The following is a 12,036-nucleotide window of genomic DNA, read 5'->3' as shown; positions in this document are numbered from 1 at the left end:
AGTGACGCAAATAGCGATGCAGATGGTGATACAAATAGAGATGATATTTGCAACGAGTTTGTAGAGATGCTTGCACCGACGCTTTTAGCAACAACGGGGGAAATTTTTGTAATGAACATTTATGTCACTTTGAACGTCGGTATGTGGCGTGTATCTTATAGTGACACAATTCATTAGGAAAGTAATTTTGTTTCATGGAACATTAGGTACATCCAAGTGACTATGTATTGTGTTGGACGCTTGTTAAACACTTGACCTCATACTCTTGAAACTATAGATACATACTCAACAACATATTTCCTAGAGAAATATCTTGGCCTTCACTTAGCTCCAACATTCTAATCTTAATCATATATCTCTTAGACCTTCAGAGGAGGGATTTGACTATTTATGTTGGACGTGAGGGGATCTTTGAGCACAATGCTGTCTTTCTCTTTCTTTCAATGTCTAATTGACTACAGTATAGTCCTAGGGGCACTCCTCTCTAGTTTTGACAGCCTATGCAAAAATCGAGGAAAAAAAACAATGCTACTAAAGTAGGAAAAGGGGAGAACTGAAGTGAAAAAGAGCAAGGGGATCATCTCTTCTTCCATAGAGAACCACGAGCATGGCTCGAATGCAAAAGCAAAGCTGAGCATTCTTGTCAAGGCATCTCAAAATTTAGACACTTACTTATAATTATGAAATAATAACAATGCAAGACTATCCCCAATAATCACATGAAGGAGCATGCACCCAATACAAAAAAAGATATGATGCTATCACTATTTCAATTAAAAAACCACCTGGAGGACATTTGGTATTGTTGCATGGTCCAACATCTTCAAAAACACACCATACCCATGATGCCAAGTATTAAACCCACAATGCAAAATAGGATTAACAAAATGGATTACATGTGAAGTAAACAAAATCTAGGAAAGAAGCTTCAATTGTTAAAGACAAACATGATAATCGCTAAAAGATCCTTATGATACAAAGGAAGAGATTCTAGCCAAGGACCAAGAAAATCAATACTTGCAAGAAGGCAACGTAGCTAAGAACATCACTTTTCTTTTTGATCTCATCATGAGTAGCCCTTCATATTTCCACCAATGAAGCTTTCAAAAAGCTTCAAAATAGGTCATTATATTATGAATAATAGGTCAATAACAACTTGATGTAGCCCCAAAATCAATGTCTAGGTAGTTGCCAACCTCATGCAAGCTTAGTGTCTCTACCACTATTGCTTGCAAATATGGTAGCTCTATCTCATCAAACATCTACCTTGGATGAATGGGTTTCCCATCATTGTATGTAGGTTGAGAGAGAGAGGATATTCAGTGACCTTGCATTTTGATTATAGGCATGGGGACACTCTACTGTTAGGAACTCGCACTCGGACACATCCATGGTGGAGCTTGCTCATGTCATGCATGTGGTCACAATCTTGCCTCATCTTGATGTTATGAGGATTAGATTTTCTTAAGGAAGGGGAGGAGCCAATATGGACATAAGATCCAATAGTTTGAATGTCAATGATCATCTAGCTTCATCAAGACTCATTCTCTTGAGTACGCACCTACTCATAGTGTCCCTGTGGGTAGATAGTCCTACTGGGTAACCTATCAAGCATAGGGTGTGACTCGTGCCTCCTCCTTACTGGCATGTGGCTTCTCATTAGGGCCAAAAATGTTTGAAAAATCTCAATCGTAAGAAAATGATCAAGTTGCTAATCAAAAGAGGTTTTAGAGTTATAAACCCTCCAAATTTGGTCATTAAGATGAAACTAAAAAGATCATTGAAGAGGTCAGCCATTAAAATGCCTCCATTCTTTAATCCATGTTAGGGGTCACCTTTTCAATCATTTTTATCTTGGAACTTGCAAAATTTTGCATAGCTAAGATTTTTGCACCAAAACATGTTCGTTCATTCTTCTAGACTCATTTTGTGTGCCATTCTCTATTCTACACTTGCTTTTCTTCTCCATGATATTATCACTGGTTGATTTTATTTCATTTAAATGTTTAACAATACCTCTTTGGAAGTCATTCGCAATCATGATGTAGTCTTCCATGAAGAGAAGATGCATCGATAGCCTGAGAGAGTTGTTGAGATCCGCAGGGTCATATTTCAGGAGGAGCCGAGAGCTCCCACACAGCCAGTTGGACAGCCTACAACTACAACAGATGCTCATGGTCAGGGTGTTGGACAGGTAGCTGGGCAGGAAGCAGAGCCTACCGTGAGACAGTCTACTAGAGACAGGTGTCCACTTGATAGATTTCATCCCTCGATGCATTATGTCTTGGTTACATATGCAGGAGAGCCTTTCACTTATGATGAGGCTATGCGCAGGGGTGACAGTCACTCCTGGGAGAGGGCTATGCAGTCTGAGATAGACTCCTTGCATAAGAATGAGACTTGGGATTTGGTTTCCTTGCCTACGGGCAAGAAGGTTTTGCCATGCAAGTGGGTAACACAAGCTTAAGTGCATGTAAATACAAACTTGTTGTTCAAATAGATCGAGTTTATTCATCTTGGAGAAGTATACATCGTTGAGCATTGTTGGACAAAGATGAAGCTAACATGTTACAATTGGAAGGAAAGAAGCATATATATTGGTGGGTGGATGAAAATATCTATCCCAAAGACCCTTAAGCCTCCTCCTTTTCTCAATACTCACGACTTCATAAGATATGTTGGAGATGGTTGTCATCGAATGCTTGGGTATTGCATGCGATTACGTTTTGCAACCTCTGTATGCACAAGACAGATGCTTGAAATGAGAGAAGCGTTAACAACTACACAAACAACTATTTCTAGCCTAATGAATAAGGTTGACATTTTCAAAAAAACTAACAGGTCCTTGCAATAAAAATTATTACACTTAAAGGGAACTGTAGTAGGATTTAGAGAAAGAAAAAGGCTGCTAAAATGTATAAATGGCTCATGTAAACAAGTTTAAAAAAGGAGACTAAATCTTGCAAGAAAATTTATTTCTAGTATTTCGAACATTGATATTGGAGAGAACGAGGAGAGAATCATACTTTTAAAAGAAAACATGAATAAAAACTTGATATCTTAAGGATTCGTTGATCACCAAAAAATGTAGCTTTGAGAGGTTGAACTCCGAAAGAGTTAGTGAAAGACTTGAAAGGGATTGTAAAATCAAATGAAGTAGTCGAGACATGTGACACTATAGGTACTAGCCGTCGAGGTTATCGTGCTCTCTTTAAAATATAGTTCAAAAACCTTAGATATCATAGGATAAGTGCATTTGGTTTGCCTCAACCTCTTGCAATTTTAGTTACTAAGATAGCCATGAATAGTAGGATTTCAAATGTATTTGGGGAGTATACTCATATTGAAGGGTCTATGCCCTACGAAAAATAAAAAACAAAAGTTGTCTTTGGATACAACACGTTTAATAATACTTGGATTAATATTAAAAGAGTGCAACTTGCAATGATCCATATGTGTAAATTTACTATGCAAGAATGTGTTGGCATTTTAAAGCTTGTGCTAAAGTTGGACAAATCGTGAATTCAAAAAGGACAAAAGATCGAAAGAGTCAACTATATCATGAATAGGACACTAAAATGCAATAATAGCAAGGAACACAAAAAACATCCTAAAATTAAGTTTGAGATAGATATTTTGTGGATTGGTGCAGTTGAAGTACCACTTGAAAGTCATCAACTGAAATGGTTATTCTCTTATACAAGTACTCCTAATATTATTAAGTCTGAAGGTGAAGAGGAAACATTAATAGTTGATTGGGTTGTGGTAGTTTCAACATAGAATGGCATATCAATGTGCTGACTTAAAGACTATCAAATATATGCTTGGGATATGCAATGGGGCTGATGCAAAATACCCTTGCATTTATTGTATGGAACGCATGTAATCTAAAGTTTGGAGTAGTTTATGACCGGTAAAAAGATTTCCAACTAGAGAATCCATAGATCTAAGAAAATTCAAATAAGGAGGGAATATGGGATCCTATTCTTTCAATCTCTCATAAGAATGTTCATATTTGTAATTTGCATGCAAAAATTAGAATAATTGATTAGCTTATAAAATTGCATCTTGACCATGAATATTCAATTAAGACAATATCCTTTTTGGATGACTGCATTGATAATTGTGAGGCATTGCTCTCAAGAATGGGATTTCATGGGACACAAGTTTAGTAGAGAAAGGACCCAATAACTTTAGGGAAAAAAAGAGATGTCTTAGAGCAAATGTCTCTATGGGAGGTACAAAGGCCAAAAGATTTCTTGAAAATCACAATGAAAAAAAAAGCAAATGCCATATGGGAGTGTTCGAGAAAGTTGTGTGAGATCACAACAAATGTGACCAGCACACCCCAAGTTGCATTTCTACAAATGGAGGTTTGGAGGACGTCTTTCTAAAAGTGCTCAGGCAATAACAAACATTGTTCAAGTATCTAGAAGAGTACAAATCTTCAATTACAAATCTTATTCAAGCAATATAGGAAGTATGGGAAAAAAAGGAGATTACTTTCTATTTGGTAAAATAGAGAAAGAACTCAATCATGCATTTTTTAAAATAAAAAAACAAATGATAGAAACTAACTCTTTCTTCTTATATGATGCAACACATTCTTCTAATTCATGGGCCTTATTTTGTGGAGAAGTATGGGCCATTAGCAACTTTCAGTAGCCAAGGAATGGAAAAATCCCACTATTATCAGGCTCATACATGTTACCTTTGTAGCACAAGACATGGTGGAGGAGTAACAAAAAGCAATGCTCTTGAAGAGTTATTCAATTGGTTTTTTTTAAAGACAACTATAAAGACTAAAGAATACAACAAATTTTTATGATATTTGAATAGCCAAATACACGAAGGGCTAGCTACCTTGAAATAACCCATCCTCTTCATCCTTGGGCATCTTTCCTCTATAGCACAAAAACTTTCTTCCCTTATATCCAACAACAATGGACTTAATTTCCATTTGTTGCGCTGCCAAAGCATAAGAGGAGAATGCTAGAAAGTGTCTAGCTTTGGAGATAGAGTATCTAGGTGCATAACCAAAAAATTGAATGGCCACCATTGTCTTTTCAAGAAACATAACTTTGTGAGCATTATACTATAATCTGGAGTAGCCAAGAACCATTTTAAGAGCTTTTATACAATGAATGTACCATGAGGCCTCCTCTTAGAAAGTTCTATGTAAAATCAGAAGAAAATGAGGATCGATTCTAGCAAGGTAGTGTCCAAGTACAATATCCTTGATAGAGCCACCACCGATTCTTGATCCTTTGCCTCTGCCTAAGAAATTATCCTCATCTACAATCTCCAACTAGAGAAAAAAATATAAGATGAAAAGGATATGTGAGAAAATAAAATGTAAAATACATCTAGATATTCATGAAAAATAAATAAACCATTACCACTTGATTCTCATCATTCTCTAGTTTATTTGGATGTCATAAGTTAATTGACGATGTTTCTTTGGCATCTTTAAGTTCCTTAACATACTCAGACTATTCTCTCCCAAACTTTGAAATTTTGATTCTTTCTTGAATCTTGTGAAACTCCTTATTAGAAATGTATAATTCCTTATCAACATCTTTTGCTTTGGTCAAACACATAGAAAATGCATCAGGTGCATCGACAAACTTAACATCAAACATTTGTGTATCTAGTAAGAGAAATTCATCTTTAGACTCATGTTCAATATCAATAATGCCCTCAACATCAATAGAAGCATCTAGAATAACTGCCAAACAATACTCCGCTCTCAAATTAAAGAGTCTTTGGATGTTAGACAATAGTGAGCACACCTTGTCTTTGATTAGAAAGGTGGGCAAACAAGGTATAATAAGGCTCGAGGATGACTCAAATATTTCAAAGACTTTAGTACTACTTTCTTCAATAATAATCTCCACTTTGAAATAAGCAACATCTAGATTCTTTGCAATAGATGCCTCCATTTGAGGATCAACTTGCTCCTCCACATCCTTGCCAACCTCTATGTCCTTGAGTAGACAATACCTAGATGATCTCACTGTCTCCGCCTATTGCTCATCAAAACTCACTAAATACTTCACAAGGGAATAGAAAATGAATGCAATAGACTTCAACATAACCCTACATTTTCCTAAATGCAGAGAGCACACAACATCTGAATCACAAAACTTCTCCAAAGAATGCATTGTACGCCTTTTTGTGAATAATACCTTCTCTATGGGTGACTTGCCACAATAGGTATATGTACAAGAACCTTTGAGTCCACTGACACATTTGGGCCTACTAATTTTCAAACTCTGTATAGTCCTCTGTGCAAAATTCTTTGCAGTAATTAACCACTTGATCAAGATGCCATTAAGGATTGAACATGTATTTGGCAAATGGAAAAATGACAATTCAATGTTATTCTAAATAAGGAAATCCAAAAGCCTCTTGGAGGGGGTTATTTCTATGATTTAAGTGAGGCCTAGGGTCCTCAATGGCGATTTTCCTTCACTTGATGAAGTCCTCCTTGAATTTTCTACACTTCCTATGCAAACCCTCGAGAGTTGCCAAAAAGAACATTAGGGACAAGGCATGTCTTTCTCTTTACTAACTCCTTGGATGCTGTGGAGTAGACACCCCTTTTCCTTTTTAGACTCACAACCTTAGTAGTTGAAATAGGGAGGGAACTTGACTCTTCATACATGCTTCAAGGTTGCCAAAATGGAAAATCAAGAGGAGAGGTAATACTCCGCAATAGCACGAGGAGTGGTAGTGCAAGATCTAATCAATGTACTACTTGTACCATAATGGAATAAAGAGGATTGCTAGAGGGAACAACCACGAAAACAAAAAATGCTAAATCAAGAATAGCAATACATAGAGCAAAAAAGCTAGACAAAAGATTCATGTATGTATTTATAGCCACTTGTATTCATTAGCAAAAAACTAGCCATTTGAAACCCTAGCTCATCCCACGAATAGAAGCTTGACATGTGGCACACAAGGTGGAAAAGTATATGAGGTGGGATTTTTTCATTCTATCATTCACACTCCTCTCCTAGCTTGACATTGTTAACTCCCTCCCTCGTAGCCTCTGGTATCCTCAATCGTCCCTCATAAGAGAGGTGTATTGAGGTAATTTTGTAGTATTGAGGTAATTTTGTATAGCACAATCACACCTGTGGACCCTGACTATCCTCTTTCTCCTAAATCTTCAAAGGGCAAAACCAAGCAACAAGTGAAAGCTACAAGTAGTAAGGGCACTATCCAGGCAACTACCAAAAAGCCTTATGCTAGCTCTACAAAGAATGGTAAGGGCACAACCAAGTCAACCACCAAAAATACTTATGTTGCCTCCACAAAGAAGGTATGCCAAAGCTCTCTCCTGAAGTTGATCCATCTCCTCTAAAGCCTCAAGAGAAGAGGGTACCCACAAAAATCAAATTCTTCTAATAACAAAGAAAATAGCTTGCAGTAGGAAACTAGTGATGATGAACAAAAGTGATGAAGATGATCCCATACCAAAAGGGAAAAGTTCAAAGAAAGGAGAAACTAAAGATAAAAAGAGCGACTAGCCTTGTATTGTTGCTTTGTATATTTGCACCACAGATACATTGCCTTTGTACATTTGTACTTCAATCTTATAACTCACACATAATGGATTTTTTGGATCTTTCTCACACGAGTTCTTCACAACGCTTATGAGTATCATTTGAAAAATACATTTGGAAATAATGTTTGTGAGATAAAACAAGTTTCAAACTTTTTTATATATTCATAGTTCAAAATTCAAAATGACAGAAGGAAAACACCTCATACAAAAGAAAGTGCGTTATATAAGGTGTCTCTTGCATCCTTTAGACTCTAGTTAGAAGCTACATTAACCTCCTTTGCTTCTTGTCCAATTACTAGCACCTTCAATTTTATTGGAATACATTCAACATCAGATAGTAAAGGAACCCAAGTACCATATCTAAGTTTGTACCTCCTATAATCAAAACCCATGACAAGATATTTTTGAGAGATACTGTAAGATATAGCCAAATATTCAGGGCATGCATTGCATCGTATAAAATCACCCTTGTGATCACATTCCGAAAATTTCCAAGATAGTCCTAGAACATTGTCCAAATCTGCCTCTGAAATCTTTCTACCTAGCTATGAAACCTTCATCCTTTGTAAATTCACTTATTTAAAACAAACTATAAATATGTGCAAGCGTACAAACCACGACAAGTTTTTGAAGCTCTTTACTATTACTTCATCACAAGAGTCTCCCAAATTCAAGGATGTAAGGTTTGGTAATGGTAAATACTCAATGTGTCCATATACATCTTTGATAGAACCATACATTGTGCACAATATAGAAAAATCCTACCTTCACTAAAAAAACCTGTGGTTTGATCAACATAGATGATGTTTGCAAATTCTTTATGAATTGCATAGAACATGCTACTAAGATTCTCCATAGGCTGCCATTCAAAACTTGTCAATGGAAAGATATCTAACACCAATAATCCATTGTTTACTTAGTGCTTTAACGGAAAAATATATTTGCATACAAGATTCAACTCAAAACCAAACTTACAATGGCTTTGCTGAGGAAAATGTTTATTTGAAGGCAAATACATTTCCTTCACCATGTAAACACATTGCACCCTAGCAAACCACCCATGCGCTGTGATTTTGAAATTAGTGATACATCCCTTCCAATGATACTTGATATCCTCTTATTCCGTTTTCATCACCTTGTGAAAGCCCTTGCAAGATGGCAACCTCGTAACCCAATCATTTATACTAAACATTATTAGCTCCCATTTTTCATCTACACTTTTGTTAAAGATGGCGCAAGAGTTTCTAGAATGAGAAGCATACTTTGTCGAATCCATGGAAAAAAGGAAGCATAGCCAATGTGCAATGAAGGAAACTCAGAGAGAAAAGGTTGATGAACCCAAAACAAATGTCAACAAGGCTAATGAAAATACACTCGCCACCAAGAAGAATATTCAAATGTGACTCGAAAGTTACAAAATCGATAGTATTAGTTGCATATTGTTTTTATATCATCTTTTGTTAGTGTTTACTAGCTTTATGAGCTTTAAAACTACCAAAAGATATCAAATCTCAAAGATTTCGGCCAAAAAAGAGGAGACAACAATACCATATTTTTGCACATATAGCAAACTCTCATTGGTTCTTTTCTTAATCCAATAATTAACAAAAGTGCCATTTTTGACATATTTTGGCCCTAATGCCTCCTTTGAGCTTTGTCAAGAACTTGAAATAGATGGTGAAGATTTGCAATATGTATATAATTGTAGGTCTTAGCTAGCATATTGGGGCTATCATCTTTCTTGCTAGCTTCCTTTGTATGTGACTCTTCACCCCCATTCATGTTGCATCAAAATAATAGGATGTAGATTTAGTATACCCTCTCCCATCTTGGGATTCCCTCTTGCCCCTGAACACTTGTCATCAAACATGAAGCCCTTGTTTGGTTGTTGGTGTTGTCAAATCCACAGAGAGAGAGAGAGAGAGAGAGAGAGAGAGAGAGAGGAGACCAAAATATAGATTTTTACTAATTAAAGAGAAGGAAAGATTTCAAAGATTGATCATTTGAATCTTTGGTGTACACATAGATCATTTTCTTCACCTGGTCTACATGTATCAGGTCCCTTGCACCCTAAACTGCCTGTCTACTACCCTAGGGTGCCCATCCTAATTACCTGTTTGGGCTATTACCTATGAGTAGCCTATTTTTTCATCGCCTACATTGCATCTAAACCAAAGGCCCCCCACCACACACTTGCTAAGGAGGAGGAGGAGGAGGAGGAGGAGAGGAGGAGGAGGAGGAGGAGGAAGAGGAAGAAGAAGAAGAAGAAGAAGAAGAAGAAGAAGAAGAAGAAGAAGAAGAAGAAGAAGAAGAAGAAGAAGAAGAAGAAGAAGAAGAAGAAGAAGAAGGGGGAGAGAGAGAGAGAGAGAGAGAGAGAGAAGGGGACAAAGAAAGTAAGAAGAAGAAGAAGAAGAAGAAGAAGAAGGAGAGAGAGAGAGAGAGAGAGGGAGAAGAGAAGAAGAAGATGATGATGATGATGATGATGATGATGATGATGAAGGGGACAGAGAAGCAAGAGGAGAAAGAGGAGGAGGAGGAGGAGGAAGAAGAATAAGAAGAAGCAAGAAGAAGAGAAGAAGGGTCTAATGAGGCTTGGTCCGAGTGGGGAGGAAGAAGAAGAAGAGAAAAAGGGGTCTGATAAATCATGTTCCAAGTGGAGAGGAAGGAGATGAAGATGAGGTAGTTTTAAAGAAAAATGAAAGCATTTATTTTATTTTTTATTTGATAAAATTCTCTCTTTATTAATTTTGAAATATTTATTTTGCACATAAATAGAAAAATTGTGAGCCTCTCTTCATAGTCAAAATGAAAAATGGAGCTTTGGTGGGTAAAGGTCTTTGGTTCGAAATCACCAAGCCAAACCTTTAAATAATATATAGAAAAGATTGATACTAGTGACGTTATCACACAGTTGATACAAGTTAGTTCAAGGATGCAAAGGATCAACCCACATTTCATTTTTTATCTCTTGTAGTTTGGGGCTTGTGCCCCTATGTTCAAACCACCTCCTTGATCAAACTCTTGCTTGGACTACAACACCTTTCTTAGATTAATAATTATGCCAAAGATCTGATCTAATAACCCACATTTCATATTCTATCTCTTGTAGTTTGGGGCTTGTGCCCCTATGTTCAAACCACCTCCTTGATCAAACTCTTGCTTGGACTACAACACCTTTCTTAGATTAATAATTATGCCAAAGATCTGATCTAATAACCATACTTTTGGGACTAAGGTTATATTGGTGGCATGATAGTGGATCCTATTGCTATTAGCTAACATATAATGTTCTAAAGTAACATTCTTCACGTTTGTTGGTGTATCATGGTTGTATCATATTCTTTGGGAAGGCTTAAATTTAACATGGCTATTCTAAATTTTTTGTGGTATCGTGGCATCAACACCATCCAAATGGGTAATTATGCTTCTTGTTTGATTTTTTAATTCATCTAGGCAATCCTTACAAGCATGGTGGATTAAAGTGAAGTGCAAGTTGTAGAACAATAGTCAATGTTCATCCCGTTCTTTCTAAATTCGAGCAATCATATTTGGTTATTCTTGGATGAAAACTTCTCGTACTTTTTATATATTTGTAGGAATGTGACTTGTTTTATGCAAAATTTATGGTCAAAAGAAGGCAAAAAGTATGAAAAGAAATAGTGAAAAGTAGGCATAAACTGCTATAAATGTTATGAATAGAGTTCTAAGCCATTATAATAGGTCTAGGAAAATAAACAAGTGATTTACTATTGTGATTAACGGGGCTAAAGTAAAACATAAGTGATTCTATCTCTTGACAAGTACATTTAGCCTAGAAAGGCATGCTTGTAAGAGGTTATTTCTTGGACAGATCTAAAGATATCTTTATCTACTACTATAGGTGAGAATTGAAAGTGTTTGTGTGGCTATAATAGAAGTGACCTCATGGGGTTTTACCAAAGAAAGAGGGTTGTGAATCCTGGGGAGGTCAATCATAAATATATAGATATCTATCATGTGGGTAAAACATAAGGAATTTTTAAGATTCAATTTTTACACATTTTTTATATATAGAAGGGTCCCATATAAAGGGGTTACTTATAAATTGAATAGAAAAGGGTTATGTTTTATTAAGGAAAAATTCATAGATATAAGGATATTTATAAATAGGCCTTGAACACACGTGATATAGAGGGTATACATATAATGAATTACCCAGTGAGGTTGAAGTAGCTTAGGGTTGTGTTATGCATATCTAGGCTATTTTGATAAGGTATGCTACAATATTTCACAGTGTGTCCTCTGTATTTATTATTATAATTTCTTTTGGGTTAAAAGAGTAGTGTTGAGATATCGTCTCAAACAGAGTTTTCTTAAGTTATCATCTTAGACATAGTGTATTTAGCTTAAAGGGATTTATTGCAGTAGTACATAGTTTCTAAACGTTCTTTGTTTCTGTGTTCTACATTATATTCATGAGT

This window comes from Lygodium microphyllum, chromosome 15 (assembly GCF_053477565.2).
Source record: "Lygodium microphyllum isolate KBCC chromosome 15, Lygodium_microphyllum_v1.1.10, whole genome shotgun sequence".
NCBI classification, from domain to species: Eukaryota; Viridiplantae; Streptophyta; class Polypodiopsida; order Schizaeales; family Lygodiaceae; genus Lygodium; species Lygodium microphyllum.
The sequence above is the reverse complement of the archived record's forward strand: the minus strand, read 5'-3'. Positions refer to the sequence as shown.